This window comes from Bombus affinis, chromosome 18 (assembly GCF_024516045.1).
Source record: "Bombus affinis isolate iyBomAffi1 chromosome 18, iyBomAffi1.2, whole genome shotgun sequence".
In the NCBI taxonomy this organism is placed as follows: Eukaryota; Metazoa; Arthropoda; class Insecta; order Hymenoptera; family Apidae; genus Bombus; species Bombus affinis.
Genome location: NC_066361.1, coordinates 4,288,731 through 4,304,383, shown reverse-complemented (window position 1 = coordinate 4,304,383; position 15,653 = coordinate 4,288,731). Strand labels below are relative to the sequence as shown.

Genomic DNA, 15,653 nt, shown 5'->3' with positions numbered 1-15,653 from the left:
TCGAACGCTGCACGCAGGTGAGATTGCGAGGCACAAGGGTCTGGTGTGTCCAGTTCTCGCATCTCTCTTCCACCCTAGGCTCCTTCTCTCTTTCTCTCTCTCTTACTCTCTCTGTCTCCCTCTCCCTTTCTGTCTCTCTCTTCCTCCCTCCCCTTTGGTTCTCCGGCAAACGAGTCGCGGTACGTACATCAAGGTATAGTCAGGGTGCTGCCTTTTCAAAACTGGGCGTGTTCACGACGCAGGTCACGTGAGCGTCTTTGGGAGGAGTCAGCCAATCCTGAACGAGCCTGCGCGTCCGGCGTCCGTAGCCTCATGATGGATCACCGAGCTAAATTTTATTTTTCCTACGTTCTTTTTATCTGGCACGCTGCAGTTGACACTTATCGCGGCTGGTAGAGGTAGTCGAGTATTATATCTCGGTGCCCACCTTCCAGGATAGCCGGGGTCTCGCCTCCTAGTCGGTGTTCCCTTCCAAGCTCCGACCCAGCATCGCTCCTTCTTTTTTCCCTTCTTCCGCGAGTTCTTTTCGTTTCTCTTTCCCCCCTCTTGAGCCTTTTTTTTTTGCTTTAACGCGACTGGTCGCTCTTCTGTGTACACACGCGTGTCTCACCTGTCCCTGACAGGGCACACTGTCTCCTGCGCTTTCATTAACGCCTGACGTCCTGATGGGTTAATTAGGAACCGCTAGATCTACGTCGTGAAAGCTACACGGAGAACCATCCTAACCGGGTTCCACCGAGCTTGCTCCGATTTCCAAGCGGAATCGGGTTAGTATTCTACGTTTTGCAACGTCTACTTAATTAATTAATCTTTGCTTAGGAGCTACAGCAACTTTTCAATCGCTTTGTTGTCCAGGGGATTCTTACCAAAACAAAGATACTGTTCAAATATGAATTTATTTTAAGCGAGTGACCTCAATCATTCTACAACACATTTACATTTTTTCTCTGTGTGTATGAATGTATGTGTATTCACAGATTTTAAGAATGTTTATTACAAAATAACTCTGCTTTCTGCTTTGCATTGTTTTGTCTTTCAAACCTTAACTCATTGTTGTACTAATTGTTCCATATCAAACGTCTAAATATTCCCATCACAAACTCAGCTTTCTTTCCTAGTCATCCTACAACACATTTACGTTTTTTCCCTGTGTATATGAATGTATGTGTATTCACAGATTTTAAGAATGTTTATTACAAAATAACTCTGCTTTCTGCTTTGCATTGTTTTGTCTTTCAAACCTTAACTCATTGTTGTACTAATTGTTCCATATCAAACGTCTAAATATTCCCATCACAAACTCAGCTTTCTTTCCTAGTCATCCTACAATACATTTACGTTTTTTCCCTGTGTATATGAATGTATGTGTATTCACAGATTTTAAGAATGTTTATTACAAAATAACTCTGCTTTCTGCTTTGCATTGTTTTGTCTTTCAAACCTTAACTCATTGTTGTACTAATTGTTCCATACCAAACGTCTAAATATTCCCATCACAAACTCAGCTTTCTTTCCTAGTCATCCTACAACACATTTACGTTTTTTCCCTGTGTATATGAATGTATGTGTATTCACAGATTTTAAGAATGTTTATTACAAAATAACTCTGCTTTCTGCTTTGCATTGTTTTGTCTTTCAAACCTTAACTCATTGTTGTACTAATTGTTCCATATCAAACGTCTAAATATTCCCATCACAAACTCAGCTTTCTTTCCTAGTCATCCTACAACACATTTACGTTTTTTCCCTGTGTATATGAATGTATGTGTATTCACAGATTTCACGAATGTTTATTACAAAATAACTCTGCTTTCTGCTTTGCATTGTTTTGTCTTTCAAACCTTAACTCATTGTTGTACTAATTGTTCCATATCAAACGTCTAAATATTCCCATCACAAACTCAGCTTTCTTTCCTAGTCATCCTACAATACATTTACGTTTTTTCTCTGTGTATATGAATGTATGTGTATTCACAGATTTTAAGAATGTTTATTACAAAATAACTTTGCTTTGTCTGGTACTTCAACACTTAACTCATTATTATACTAATTGTTCCATATCAAATGTCTCAATATTATATTATATAATATAATGTCTAATATTAGTATTCCTTGATACGTTCAGAAATTTTATAAATTTTCATTTCTGAGCGGACTTTCTTTTCACACTTTGACTGCCACATGTTTCGTTGAGGGAGTATTTTTATTATTCAAAACATATAATGGCAAAATAATAATAAATTGATGATGTAAGACAACATTCTTCGCCAATGGACAGTTTATCTTATTGGTCGTCACGGGTGACCACTGTGGCGCCTTGCTAACAATTAATAGCAACGTATTATAACAAGGCTTCTTTTATTTCAACAAAACATTCGCATTCGTTGTTTCGTCGCAAGCAAAACGTGCAGATTACATATATCGTTGAAACGTGTAGAAGATATTAGTAAACAGTATTACGATTATTTTTATGATCTCGACGAAACATTCGGCTGAAATGGTAGGGGTCCGGAAAAAAATTATGTTTGCGATAAACCAATGGTAGTGGTAGATTACCAACAGAGGAAAATGTGCTGTAGATTTATCAGATCAAATAATAGTGTAGTATCGTGGACAGAAGGCCTAAGATATCGGCCGAACCGTATACAATGTCGCGAGAGCCGCGGCATCGTCGGGTACATCAATGTGTCGTCGGTCCTTTCAAGTGAACAGTTTCGAGGAAAGGGCCTGCGTGACCCTGGCCACGGGCGTTTTCGGGACACGTGTCCGATAGGACGGGAAAAGACAAAGAGATGCTAAAGACAGTGTTAGTTGAGACGCCGGCGAGAACGAATGCAAAAGGCGTACAGTGTGAGTTGAGAAGCGAGAGCGTGCGAGTGCAGAAGCCGAAGACTAGAGTTGTAGAGTTGCTAGCGTTGTAGAGAGATCGAGTTGTTAGAGTTATATAGTTGCGAGAGTGATTCGAGTGGAATAAGACTTTTGTGTTTTAGTTCAAGTTGAACATTTATCGTTCTCTGTCTAATTAATCTCTGTTATTTTTATTTATCTTAAATAGATAGTATTAGGAGAATTTTACAAATCTAAATTATCCTAATCCTATCCTTTTTCCGATACTACAATAGCATATTCTACAACACATAGAAGAACCCTCAAATGGTATATAAAATTAGCTTTAGAGTTATTGTTAAATACATCAATTTCAAACGCGATGATACTCTATAAACAAGCAACAAAAACCAAGGTATCAGCTTTTAGAATGGCACCTTACACAGTGCTATTCACCAGAGCCGTTAAATATACTTATTTGACAAAGATTGCGACGCGAAACGCAGAAGAAAGGAGGGCAAGCGTACCCTAAAATGCCCTAACTGTCAATTTTCATACAATTTTTACAATTGTAAGAAGTTGAAGCACTCCGGTCACCAATGACCACAGTGGCGTCGCAGAAGAAACCGTGGCGGGTCATATATGACCCACGTGGCAGTCAGAGTGTTAAAATTCGGTTCTACACTTATATCTTTAACATCCCTTGGATGTTAGACGATATGCCTGCTAGACGACTGTGCATTTCAGTGGATTAATAGCTACAAATCGCAGATATAAATGTGATCGTTGGCAATGAAGTTCCCACAAAGTTACGTAATAACAGTGTACGAAACAACGTTTAACTTGGATGAAGTAGATTCGGAGGAAGCGAGAGAAAAAGACGGAGAAAGGTATAGGAGTTGGAGGGACGCGGTTGACGGGCCCATGGGACGTCTCTTACCCCATGTGGGTTCAGTGACAGGATGACACATTCCGCCGTGAAAGTTTTAGGAGAGTGGTCCTGTATCAGCGGTTCAGTCAGAAGAGCTTATATCGAGGGCGCCACCTGCGGCCACCCGCGACATCCGTTCTGTGCCGTGCATCAGATCAGGAAATCTTCATCTTGATCGAACTTCCCTCACGTCTCATAGTTCTGATTCTCACTGTCGGCCGATCTTTTTCACCTGAACGCCCTCGTGCATCGGTCCTCTCGCTCTCCCCGTACGTCGATATTCGTTAATTCGGGTTTGATGATAATGTTGCCTGCGAATTGGGTTCAGTATGTTAGCTGTCGCTGTCCTTTTTGGTATCTTTCACTTTAGGTTTACGTATGTTTATGTGTTTGCGTTATCTTTTATGCCGTGTTTTTGTAAGTTATTAATATTAGGGTATATAGAATTTGTTCTATTGAATTTCGAGGTTAGAGTTTCACTTTTTAGAAATTAAAGTATATTGTAGTATAAAATTGATTTGACCTCTATCCTATTGATTTTAGGAAATTCTCATAAGAAAATGGCTTCTCATGATAAAACTCCGCAAATTTCTTCGTAGTGTCCGCTAACCTTGCGTCAAGACTTGACTCTCCAACTTTGCCCTTCGTAATTTAAACAGCTGTTACTGAAATTAGACAGACACGTTGCTTCTCGAACTCGAAGTTAGAGTTTCATCTTTTAGAAATTAAAGCATATTGTAGTATAAAATTGATTTGACCTCTATCCTATTGATTTTAAGAAATTTTCATAAGAAAATGGCTCCTCATAATAAAACTGCAAATTTCTTCTGCTGCAAACTGCAAGTTTGCTAGTCTTGCATCAAGATTCGACTCTCCAACTTTGTCCTTCGTAATTTAAACGGCTGTTACTGAAATTAAACCGACAGCTGCTTCTCGAACTTGAATCTTGTTTCCTAAATACTTAAAGAATTGTTATTAAAATCAAACCGGTGCACTATGATCCCCCCCCCCCCCCGCCCAAAAAAAAGAAAAGAAAAAAGCTAACCTCTTCCGAAGTTAGAATCGATATAGAAATTCTTCAGATATCTGCAAAGCGACGAACCACAAGAATTCGTCTGAAAGAGGCGACTGTCGGTTGATGAGGCGTGTGATTCGACGTTCAAACGATTCCAGTCACTTTTAATGTTATTTTCCGGGATCAGGCTGGTAAATTTGAGTTTAGCCGAGTCTAATGTTCGGATAAATATCAGCGACTGGGCTTCTTTCTCCTCCCTCTCCAGCTTGGACACGCGTAAACTTTACTCTGGCTAATCCTCTTAAACAATTACAAACCAGTCGATCGGTCTGGTACCTATCTCGTCGTGGCGCCACGCTGCGTTTTGACGTGGGATGAGGCACCTGCATTGTCATGCTAAGCCGCAGTCGCCTTGCTGCAGTTCCCTTTTATCTGCGACCAACAACATCTTGTCCTCTTCCCTCGCTTCGTCTTCTTCGCCTTACTATGCTGAACTTGGTCTGTGCCGAACTTTCGCAGGATACGTCAAACTTGCTGTTTCGAAGTCTGCATTTTTTACTCTATGGAATTTGCCTGCAATTGGAGATGGTTCAGATAACAGAATTTCACGAGGAAGAAGATTTTTGTAAGAAAGACAATAAGAGACCTGTTTTCTTTCTTTTTTTTTTTTATTTCATATATGATACTTTATTTACTGTACTATACATTTATTTGCTATAAGATATACCTCTCAATGGAAAATAAGTTTCGAATATTCGTTTGGAATAACTTTGTGTCTGTTCGATTCGAGGTTATGAAAATGATCGATTTTTACGTAATCAGTCCCTTAGTCGAATATCGATAAAGACCGACCATCTTAGTTTTCAAGTGTCAACCTACACCTAACCTAACAATTTCACACTGTGATTATTAAAAACATTCTTAAAAAATGTCCATTTTGTAGAAAATTATACGGTGAACTAAAATTAATTTCAATATGTTTAAACGATTAATTCATAATTAAAAATTGAACCATAATATATAAGAATTAAAAATAGTATGCAGCAACTTGTACAAGAAAAACACCTAAACCTATCACGGACAATTTAATTTTTGTCCAGATTAAACAACAAATCGTATGCGATTAAAACTTTCAGTTTATATGAAAAATAATACACAAGCAACCACAATCAGATAAAAGTGCTCGCACTCGCGATTTCTCTTATTGTTCGGAATTTCGTGGAACAATAGAAACAAACGGAAGAGAAGCGCACGAAACGCGTGGATTCGCGTGCACTCGACGAAACATTCGGTAAATACACTCGATTACGCTCGCATTCGTGGGCCGACGAGAGGCCGCACGGTTAGACCAGCAATCGAGCAACTCTCATACCGAATGATCGATGACTCCATTGTGCGGGCTTTCCCATGTCCCTGCTACGATTTCGTGCGAGCGGCATACAAAAAGCCGCCGCCATTCCGAAAATGGCCAGAATTATGGAAAATTCGAGCTGGAAGATCGATCGACCGATGGCATTCGCACCCCGTGATTTCACCCCGTGTCTCGTGCAATCCGATATTTGTGCGTTGAATTTTCGATTTCCGTGCCGAGTTGTGCCCCGATGACAGTTTTCGAGATCGTTTCGGAAAAACGACATCTGCATCACGTTCAAACGTCAAAGGAAGATGTTATAGATTTGGACAATAGAAAAAGTTGTGCGATGAATTCGGAAAGTACGATGATTTGAGATAACCGTTACGTTTGCCGATTTACGGACTCAAAATGAGAATTTTGTTGAAGAGGCTGAGTACCAAAATTGTGCTAGAACTGAACAGAAAGGATAATATTCTAAGTGGAAAATCGTATTTCGTCTACAGTGTCCTTTAGATACGATCGACGCGAATTTGCGCCGAATGATTCGAGAAAATTAATGGACTTTGTCAAGGACGTCTGGGTTCTGTTATTGGTACGTTTATTATCGCATTTATTATCGTATTTTTAAAGCTGATACCAGTATATTGAAATTTTAATTTAGTTCAATGAAAATAGTGGCACAAGATTTACGAACGATACCTAACCTTGAACAAATTTTATTGGAAGTTTTAAAGTTCAATTATCAATAAACTATCAATTATATATCTGCCCTTATTATTATTATTATTATTATTATATTATTATTATATTCTGTCTATTTTGAAACTTCAGAATTAAATAATTGAAATTTATTCTTCTCGATGCTTAGAACCAGCCTTTGGTTAACATCACTAAATGAATCTGTTATCTAACAGCTGATAAGAATTCTACCAAAACACAAGGCACAAAAGTTCCCTCTTAAGGTGACACTAATCAATCATCGATCAACAACTAGATCACAAAAGCAAATTCCAATAATTTGTATTTTATTCACAATTTGAAGCTTCCAGATTCAGAAATGTTGTCCAATAATCCACAAACAACGATGATAGTCACTTTGACGAAATTCGCGTATTAAATACGAAAGAAGAAATGGGTTCGATGGAAATTTGTTCCTTGGAGGATGCAGGCGGAGCAGGGAGAGGCGCGAGATTTCTGTTCCTCGAGGGAATCATCTTCTCGTCAAAATTCCGCCCATCCGGTGCTAAGTTTTCCTCCTTTTATTTCACGTGGCTTCCTGACTTTTGCCTTCGTGCTGGTTAGAATAGAGACGATCGACAGAATAATAGCCAGTTATCTCGCCTTTATGAAAATAAACTTCTCGCAGAATGGCAACGTTCTTCGTGTCTGAATAGACAGCTGTCTGTCCATCGGCAACCACCCGCTGAATTGTTGTGACTGGATGTTTGACTGACAAGAGGATCGACTCTAAAGGCGTCACGCTCGAAATGAAACGTCTTGTTGGAAACGCGACACTGAGTTTTTAAGATTCTTGCTGAAAATCAGATGCTACGTGCATCTGATTCATTTCGACCATTCAGTGTTATTATTGTACTCGGGTATTTGGTATTAAAAAGTGGCAAAATGGGGTTTAGTTAATATCTGATCGCATAAGAATTTTCAGGCAAGAGAATGAAACAGAAGGGCGCATTTTGAATGGAACTTTAACTTTCACTCTCTAAGTAGACAAATTTAGAATGGACGTCTAAATTACACAAACAGCGAAAATTAATTAATAATTCAATATGTTGGAACGATCCATGTTGTATTATTTACAATAGCAATGGCCAATTCACAATTAAAAATTAAATGTTTTTTGTGGTTCTTAATTGTATGGAGTAGTGTAGATCAGTATAGATTAGTATAGATTATAGTGGTATAGATAGAGTAGTATAGATAAATTTAGAATAATTAAGAACCATAAAAACATTTAATTTTTAATTGTGAATTAGCCATTGCTACTGTATATAATACACCATGGACCGTGTTACAACATATTGAATTATTAGTTAATTTTCTCTGCAGTATGGAGCTCATCATAGTAAACTTTTGTACGTAACATGAAAAATTCAATATCTCTTTGCTAATTCTAAAAGGAAAAATTTCAAAAGAAGCAACTGAAGAAGAAACGAGGAAAACCTATAAAGCAACTCATTTTTGTTTATTATTCTTTTTGTTGTCTTTTATAAATTAATACCAAAAAGTCTACAGAAGTCCTGTAATAAAAAGTCCTAAAAATGATTAAATAGGGAAATGTAATAAGGCAGTGTTGCCAGACGTAGAAAGGAAAGGCGAAATGGACATGTCGGCATTAAGGAAAGCTTCGATCGCAGAATGACTGTGCACTGGGCTCGATCTGCCCTTTCATTTGACCTGACTCACTCGCAGGCTTTACGCGCTAGATCGTATCATCGTAAATATTGAATAAATGTAATTAGCCATCGGTGGGCGGAATGGTGCGTGCAAACGGTGGCGAATGTTCGAGCTGGCACGATTCCGATCGGATTACAATTTCCACGCGGTCCAATGCTTTTGGTTTCGTAAATTGCCCTTTTTCAGATCGAAGATAGCAGCTTAAGCAGTTTTTTCCAGGCAAAAGCTGACTTCGCGCGGGTTACGCTCTCGCGTGTCGACTTTGATGGCTGCTGGATACGTTTGTGCGCCAGTGTGCGTTATTCTATGTACAATCGATGTGGGTGAAGTTGGAAATGTCACTCGATCTATTTAGAATGATCGTGTGCTTTGAAAGCATCACGGAGAATTGAAATTTTTCGTCATCTAATTTCAGATAATTTACTTTCTTTCTGTATTTGTATGTACACGATGTTTCATAACCTATGTAAGACGAATCCACGCAACAAAACAGCCATCATGGAGAAAATTATCGTGTTTGACAAATCAAACAAATTTTCATCTATTTTTCGTGTCTATGTCTTTTTTTCTTTCTATCGTGTTTATTTTAATACTAGAACTACCGATAGTTAAAACGAAGCTATTTCTACCAAAACCAACCAAGATGACTGGTCTTTAAAAAATACCTAATAATAGAATATTTGTATATTTATTGATTTATTATTTTCTTACAGAAGCAATTCCATGTTATGTAGTACATTTTTCGTATTATTAATCCATCTGGGACCATCATCCCTAAACGAGGATTGACACATTTATAAAATTGTAGAAACAGTTATTTTCACTGGTGTGGTATTTCCAGTGTTAGCATCTAACGATATAGCGATCTACAAACGTGTGGCAAGTTGTACAAAACGAGGGAACTGGTTAATTGGGGTTCGATAAACAGATTGCAGCGCCCTTTTACACTTTGACAAGTACCAGTCATTTCAAGTGGTATTGGTGTAAGTAGCCTTGATACAAAATTATTTTCAGTTTGAATACATAAAAAACAATACAAAATTCATTATATTATTCTTTTAGCTACGCGAAAGTCATTACATCAATGTGGAAAAGAATATAACATGAAGTAGGAATTTTCAAATAAAATTGTAAAACCAGTCAATTTGACTGGTGTGATGGTTCTAGTGTTAAAGATATCATCATGATATGATCATGATTTATTTTTTAAATGTTCCAAAATACATAAAAAATGGTATATCTCTGAACTTTTATAGGAAACACAAATATCCAGGAGAACGCAGCGCTTGATATGTTGAGAGTTCTAAATTCAGAGCCGCGGGGGGCTCGTGTTTCCTTGTGGAACGAAGGGTGCGCGCTCGATTTGCCCTATGACGCACGAGTATCATAGCCTGGGCAAGGAGAGCGTGTATCCGCAGTAATAAAGTTAGCGCGGTAATTATGACAGGCTCGTTACCAGCACGTCGCAACGGGATATGAAGTGTTAATGAATGGACGCGTCGAACCAAGGGGTGGCTGGTACCGTCGTGTAATTTTCATTCGCCCGTAAACAAGCCTCGAACACAGCAACTCGCTCTTCCTGTTCAATTTTCAGTACCGTTGTTTGTACTTACATTTTAATCTATTTTTCGTGTCTCTGTCTTTTTTCTTTCTATCATGTTTATTTTAAAGATGTGTCGACGATGATCATAATTTATTTTTTAAATATTCCAAAGTATAGAAAAAAATGGTAGATCTTTTAACTTTTATAGAAATTATTAAAAACTATTTTATACAACATATGTTATAGAAATTCACTTTCTTTCTTCAAATCTACTTAATTGAAATTATTACCGTGTTTTATGGAAATTTTTCAACATGATTTAAAGAAATGGAATATAAGCAGAGATTTGTCTCATCTACCAAGTATTGTAACATTTAATGAATATTTAATATATTTTTCTACATTTTGTTACGTACTTAAATTTTCTGTAAGTGTGGAAACGAGCACGGTTCAATAATTATAATATTAGGTTGTTCGAAAAATCTCTTTCTTTTACAGATACGTCTTTTACAACGACGCATCTTTATACAAACATGAAACCTAATCCGTCGAACGTTGTGATCCTTATTTTGATAGAAGAAAATGGATTATACGTAATTCGATAAAATAATATAAAATTAAATTAAATTAGAAAGCGAAAGATGCTTTTCGAACGACCTAATACAACAGTCTAATAATTAAATATACAATATATAATATACCTAATTAAAATTACACAAATATACTTAATATACCCAGAACAGTTTGCCAAATTATGAAACAATATACAGGGAATGTAAAAATGAAAAAGTTTCGAAATAAAAACAACAAGCTTATCGATCTATCGGTCTATCGGTCTAAGATACCAGTGTCCTATTAGAGATCGCGGATTCTCCTAAGGTATAAACGCATTATCGGTCAGCTTCGAGATAAGAAGAAATGCGCAGTGGCCCCGATAAAGTCCGATTTTAATTTAATCTAGCCAGGTTAGGCTTTCTTAATTCCATCGATAGATAGCGGATGCTGAGATCCCGGACTGCTAGTAGATAAGAGATAACGCTATCTCTATCCTCTTGTAATCGTCGCTGATCTGCTGATTTCGTGTTGCTCGCGGTTGCCGCATGGATTGCAGGATTAGACTTCCTCGAGTTGTTTACTTTTCTATTTCAGCCTTGTCACTGTCCCATTCTATTAAGTTTATTAATCATATGAAATTCTTATGTACAAACGCCAAGACCAACGATAAAACAATTTTAGTGACCTTTCAATGACCTTAGTTTACAGATTCATCACTAGATTACCGATTGTTCTTCATTTATGGCAAATTTGAAGGTGCAAAAATGTACAGAATGTACGTAGTATACAAACATGTGTAGAATATCCATAGTACAAAACTCGTGACGTAGGTGTAATATCTAGTGGATAAAACAATTTCCTTTTAAGTGCCATGTTTTAATGAATTCACAAAAATAGGAAGTTTTGCATGAATATTTGCAATATACTTATCACTTGTGGTGATTAGATTTCTTTCCAAATAATCCTCTTTCCTTCTTCAAATAATCCTAAACTTCTTTTGCTACAAATTTCATAATGTAAATTGAGTTTTCCTCCGACTAAATCCTCTTTGTTCTCCAAATAATCTGAAAACAAATAGTTATGATATCCACGCTATAGTGTACATATACTGTATGTAACACAAACATCCTAATTCCTCTCAGATCCTCTTATTTTCCAACTCTCTTTTCCTCAAATCCTCTTCTTTTCAGCTGCTAGATACGCACGAGGCCCGATTCAAGGATGTTCCCGTGGCTGTCAGAACGAAAGCTGCTCACGAGAACGAGGTCGACGTTCCCTGGCGTCCTACAGGATCGCGTCCGTCTTGAGGGTCGGCGAGGGGCACGGGGGTGGGTAAAGTTTGATTTCCGCGTCATTACACAGGCGTGAAACTGGTCCCCGAGTTAATTGAATGCAGCGTGTGTTGACAGGTAGGCATATTGGCAGGCAGACACGAGAGAGAACGAGAGGAGGAAGAAAAGGACGGAGAAAGAAGACGAGACGGAGTTGGCTGACCAAGGTTTGTGTCAGATGCGGTTGCGATATCGGTCCCACGTCCACGGCTCTTCCAAGTCGTGTACCTGTCATTTTCGGTGACCGTGTCATTCAGTCCGTTCTTCCTTTTCACGGATCCCTTTCTTCTAACTAGCCAACGCAGTCGGCAACGGGATCGCCGATACCGGGACGCGTTCCACCGATATACCCAGCCTAGACCCGCATCCGAGATAACGCGAAGATACCTGAACTCGGTCCAACTGTATATGCCAATGATACACGCTGCTATATGAATCGAATCACAGCCGTCTTCTCATTGTTTGTTTTTGATTCCTTTTTTGGATCGCAGGCTGACGTGATATGCGTTGATGCTTACAAAGACCTACAATGAAGATTTGAATGACAAGTTGGAATTGCTTTGCTGGTTTGATGACGCTTACCTGACATTGGCGCGAGTTTGTCGTATGCCAAATCCGATGTTTTCCAGAAATGTGTTGTTAACCTCTGTTTGTCTGCATCGAATATCATATGAATCATATTGTTGTATTCGTGTAGGTTTCAAAGAATGGCAATCTGTTTTGTTGAAGAATGCTGGAAAAATCGCACAGTATAATAGAATTATCTTGCGATCATTCTTTTCAAAGGATGATGGGTATACCTGAATTGATTCAAGATGAATTGATCCAAGTTGCTGGAAGTTGAATATTTCACAGATTCTGAATTTGGCAATAGGAGTTTGAAAGAAGTGTCGAACTGGAATAAGCGAATTTAAGTTGATTGGAAAAATTGGAAAAACACTGGATATAAAAATTAGAATTTTAAAAGTTATTATAATCAGGGCCGGCGTGATCTTTTGCGAGGCCGGGTTCAAAAATTTTGAGGGGCCTGAATACACATTCAAATTCTACGCTTAAATTTTAAAAAGAGAAATTATTTATCCACAAATGCTGCTACGTATTGTATATTTTTTATAAGCAGTATTTTTAAACAAATCCAAGTAATATTTTTTCGCAATCTGTAATCTGTAATCTGAAAATCTGTAATCATGTGTGACTTTTGCAAAAGACTATTGATGTAGTTTAATTTCTCTAAAAAGTACATTTCTCTGAAAACGCCTGGATTTCTTTCATATAAAATAGTTTCAAGGATATGAGGACTTTATGAAGTCACACAGAACTTTCATGATTTTTCTCACTCCTTTAAACTAAATCATCGCTACTACAAAAATGTCTTGCATCTGTTAATGGTATCATCATTCTGTAAAAAAATTAATCAAAATTGGTGTTTTTTAATTGGGTAATTTTCGTAGACCGCGGGGCTGGGTTCCGGCGAACGCGCTGAACCTGCTTTGCTCCGGCCCTGAGCATAATATCGTCTTCTTGGGAGATATTAACCTATTCATATATTTTTTAATATTTTTTAACCGACATATATTTGTTATCTTTAATCGTACGGATATTGGAGAGGGTTTTGTTTAAATCTGACATTTCCGAAGGAATATTTTAAATTTGGAACTTCATGACGTGTTATATTGTAAGTACGATGAATTTTAAGAGCATACTATATCTGAAACAACGTGTATAGAAAAGTATTATTGAATCAGTCGTATAAAATTTGTGTCGAATATGGAGTCCCAGTAGAACTCTACTTTATCATCTTTGTCCCAGTATTCCTTTATCAATGAGTTTGGAATCTCTATAATCGGTAACCATTATCGCCAGCTCATTGTTCCTCGAGCACAAAGAACAGATATAGACAGAATTCTGATAAATTTCGATCAGCGAGTATTGTTCGAACATTATTCTATCGTATGATGTTTTCGACATCGAGCAGGATTGGATAACCGATCGAACAACGATACGATTCCACGATATCGAGAGTTTATTTTCGCAATGTGCGGCGATCACGCGTGTATTTGATGCATAGAACGACAATCGTATTGGAAATAGACGTTTCGAAAATCGAAAGACAGCTCGAACTGACCTCGGTTTCTCTTTCAGATGTTTATCTGAGATGTTAATTAATCCCATTCGAGGATGCATGAGAAAGTGAGCATGCCATCAGTGGAAGATAATGATCCGGTTTCGAAGTTCTAACCTGGTGATTCTCCAGCGTCATCGTCACGATCGCGACACACTCGCTTTCTAGCGTGCCTGGCGTTCCTCGAATCTTATCAGCGTCCAAGTTGGACGAGCTACTTTGTCCTAATATCAATCGTGAAACGCTTGAAATTCGTTTAATAGAAAATCTAGATAATTATTATCGAACAACACGATGTTCATTGCTTCTGTCTTTTTTTATTTGACATTATCGATAGGGTGTTTACGCGTCTATGGGAAATATTGGGTTAACAAATAATTAATTATTGCGAATTTTGTTAATACCACCTAATGACAAAACAATATCACTTTTTTCACAATTATCGAAACAATTTCATTTTTCACAACAATTATGAAAGGAGAATTCACTTTTAAGATCGTGTTATTGTGTTGGCAACTAAATGATTATGGATTTTGTCATTAGGTGGCATTGACAATCACTTAGTTGCCAACCCAATATAAAACCGCAAAAATGCAAAAGATGTAAACAATATGAAATGGTATATTAAATATCTAATATACGTATAGTATTCACTATGGTATTTAGTGGATACAGAAAATCTCTGCTTATTCACAGTCCAATTATTCGGATTCCATAATTTTTTCAAATTCACCTATAACTGATAAGGTAAAATCTATGAAAACCTAGGAATTTTTATTTTCACAGTTAATTTGGAAAATACTATTCATAAGATATTTTATTGTCAATCAATGTATAATTCAACGACTACTAGCGTATGTAAAACTCACACTGTCAGCTTTCGTTAATTTCTACACATATCTGTCCATATGATAGAATCATTACTATATCAGTTATGAGTTAAAAATGTTATATTATTTAAGCAAAATGTTTGAGGAAGACAGGAGGCAAGTTTCGTAGTTAAAAAAAGCTACGGTTCTGAGATATGGATTCTTAATGTTGTAGACCTGTCGAAAATTCTTCAGTCTGTGGGCATGTTAGGCCAGGTACACGGGAACTCTCTGGAGAGATCCGGCCGGACGTACCTACATGATCCTACACTTTGTGCGACCTCTTGTCACGTCCCTAAGGATTCGTATTCCTAGTCACGCGTTTAATCTCTCGAAACATGCAACCGTCTTGCAATGGTTTGATGCTTTGGGACCAAAGTTTACTGGGAATATTTGTACATTTTGTAAGAGTAAAAATGGGCAAAGGAAAAAGAATTCACGGTACAGATGTTGGTCATGGTAAATTCAAGTTACATAGTTTTCGTATGAACTCCATGAGGATGCATGTTTGTACGAGAATGTTGGAAAAATGTGAGATATATACAAAGCATCAAATTAAAAGTATAAAAAAAAAATACAGGTAAAATTAGAAACATTAAAGATGACTGAAGATAAATAACACGACTTGAATATGAAATTAAAATTTCATATTACATTTTAATATTTTTTTACAGCGTGGTATCGTTCGATTATAA

The 15,653-nt window shown here is 37.4% G+C and overlaps 3 long non-coding RNA genes across 4 annotated transcripts; 1 reads left to right on the top strand and 2 right to left on the bottom strand.

The window, feature by feature from the left end:
- Positions 1 to 5,341: 5,341 nt before the first annotated feature.
- Positions 5,342 to 9,762, top strand: LOC126926676 (uncharacterized). Its single transcript, XR_007714761.1, has 3 exons — positions 5,342 to 6,718; positions 9,252 to 9,521; positions 9,601 to 9,762. It is a non-coding gene; the product is annotated as an uncharacterized LOC126926676 (long non-coding RNA).
- Positions 9,763 to 11,086: 1,324 nt separating this feature from the next.
- LOC126926674 (uncharacterized) lies at positions 11,087 to 11,693 on the bottom strand. The gene is made up of 3 exons (XR_007714759.1): positions 11,563 to 11,693; positions 11,322 to 11,475; positions 11,087 to 11,248 (listed from the first exon to the last, which is right to left on the bottom strand). It is a non-coding gene; the product is annotated as an uncharacterized LOC126926674 (long non-coding RNA).
- A 262-nt stretch (positions 11,694 to 11,955) lies between these two features.
- Positions 11,956 to 14,619, bottom strand: LOC126926648 (uncharacterized). 2 transcript variants are annotated; one of them, XR_007714720.1, is made up of 4 exons: positions 14,093 to 14,619; positions 12,768 to 12,862; positions 12,550 to 12,700; positions 11,956 to 12,491 (listed from the first exon to the last, which is right to left on the bottom strand). It is a non-coding gene; the product is annotated as an uncharacterized LOC126926648 (long non-coding RNA). The 2 variants fall into 2 exon arrangements; XR_007714719.1 differs by having other exon boundaries at positions 14,207 to 14,616.
- Between the last annotated feature and the right edge of the window lie 1,034 nt (positions 14,620 to 15,653).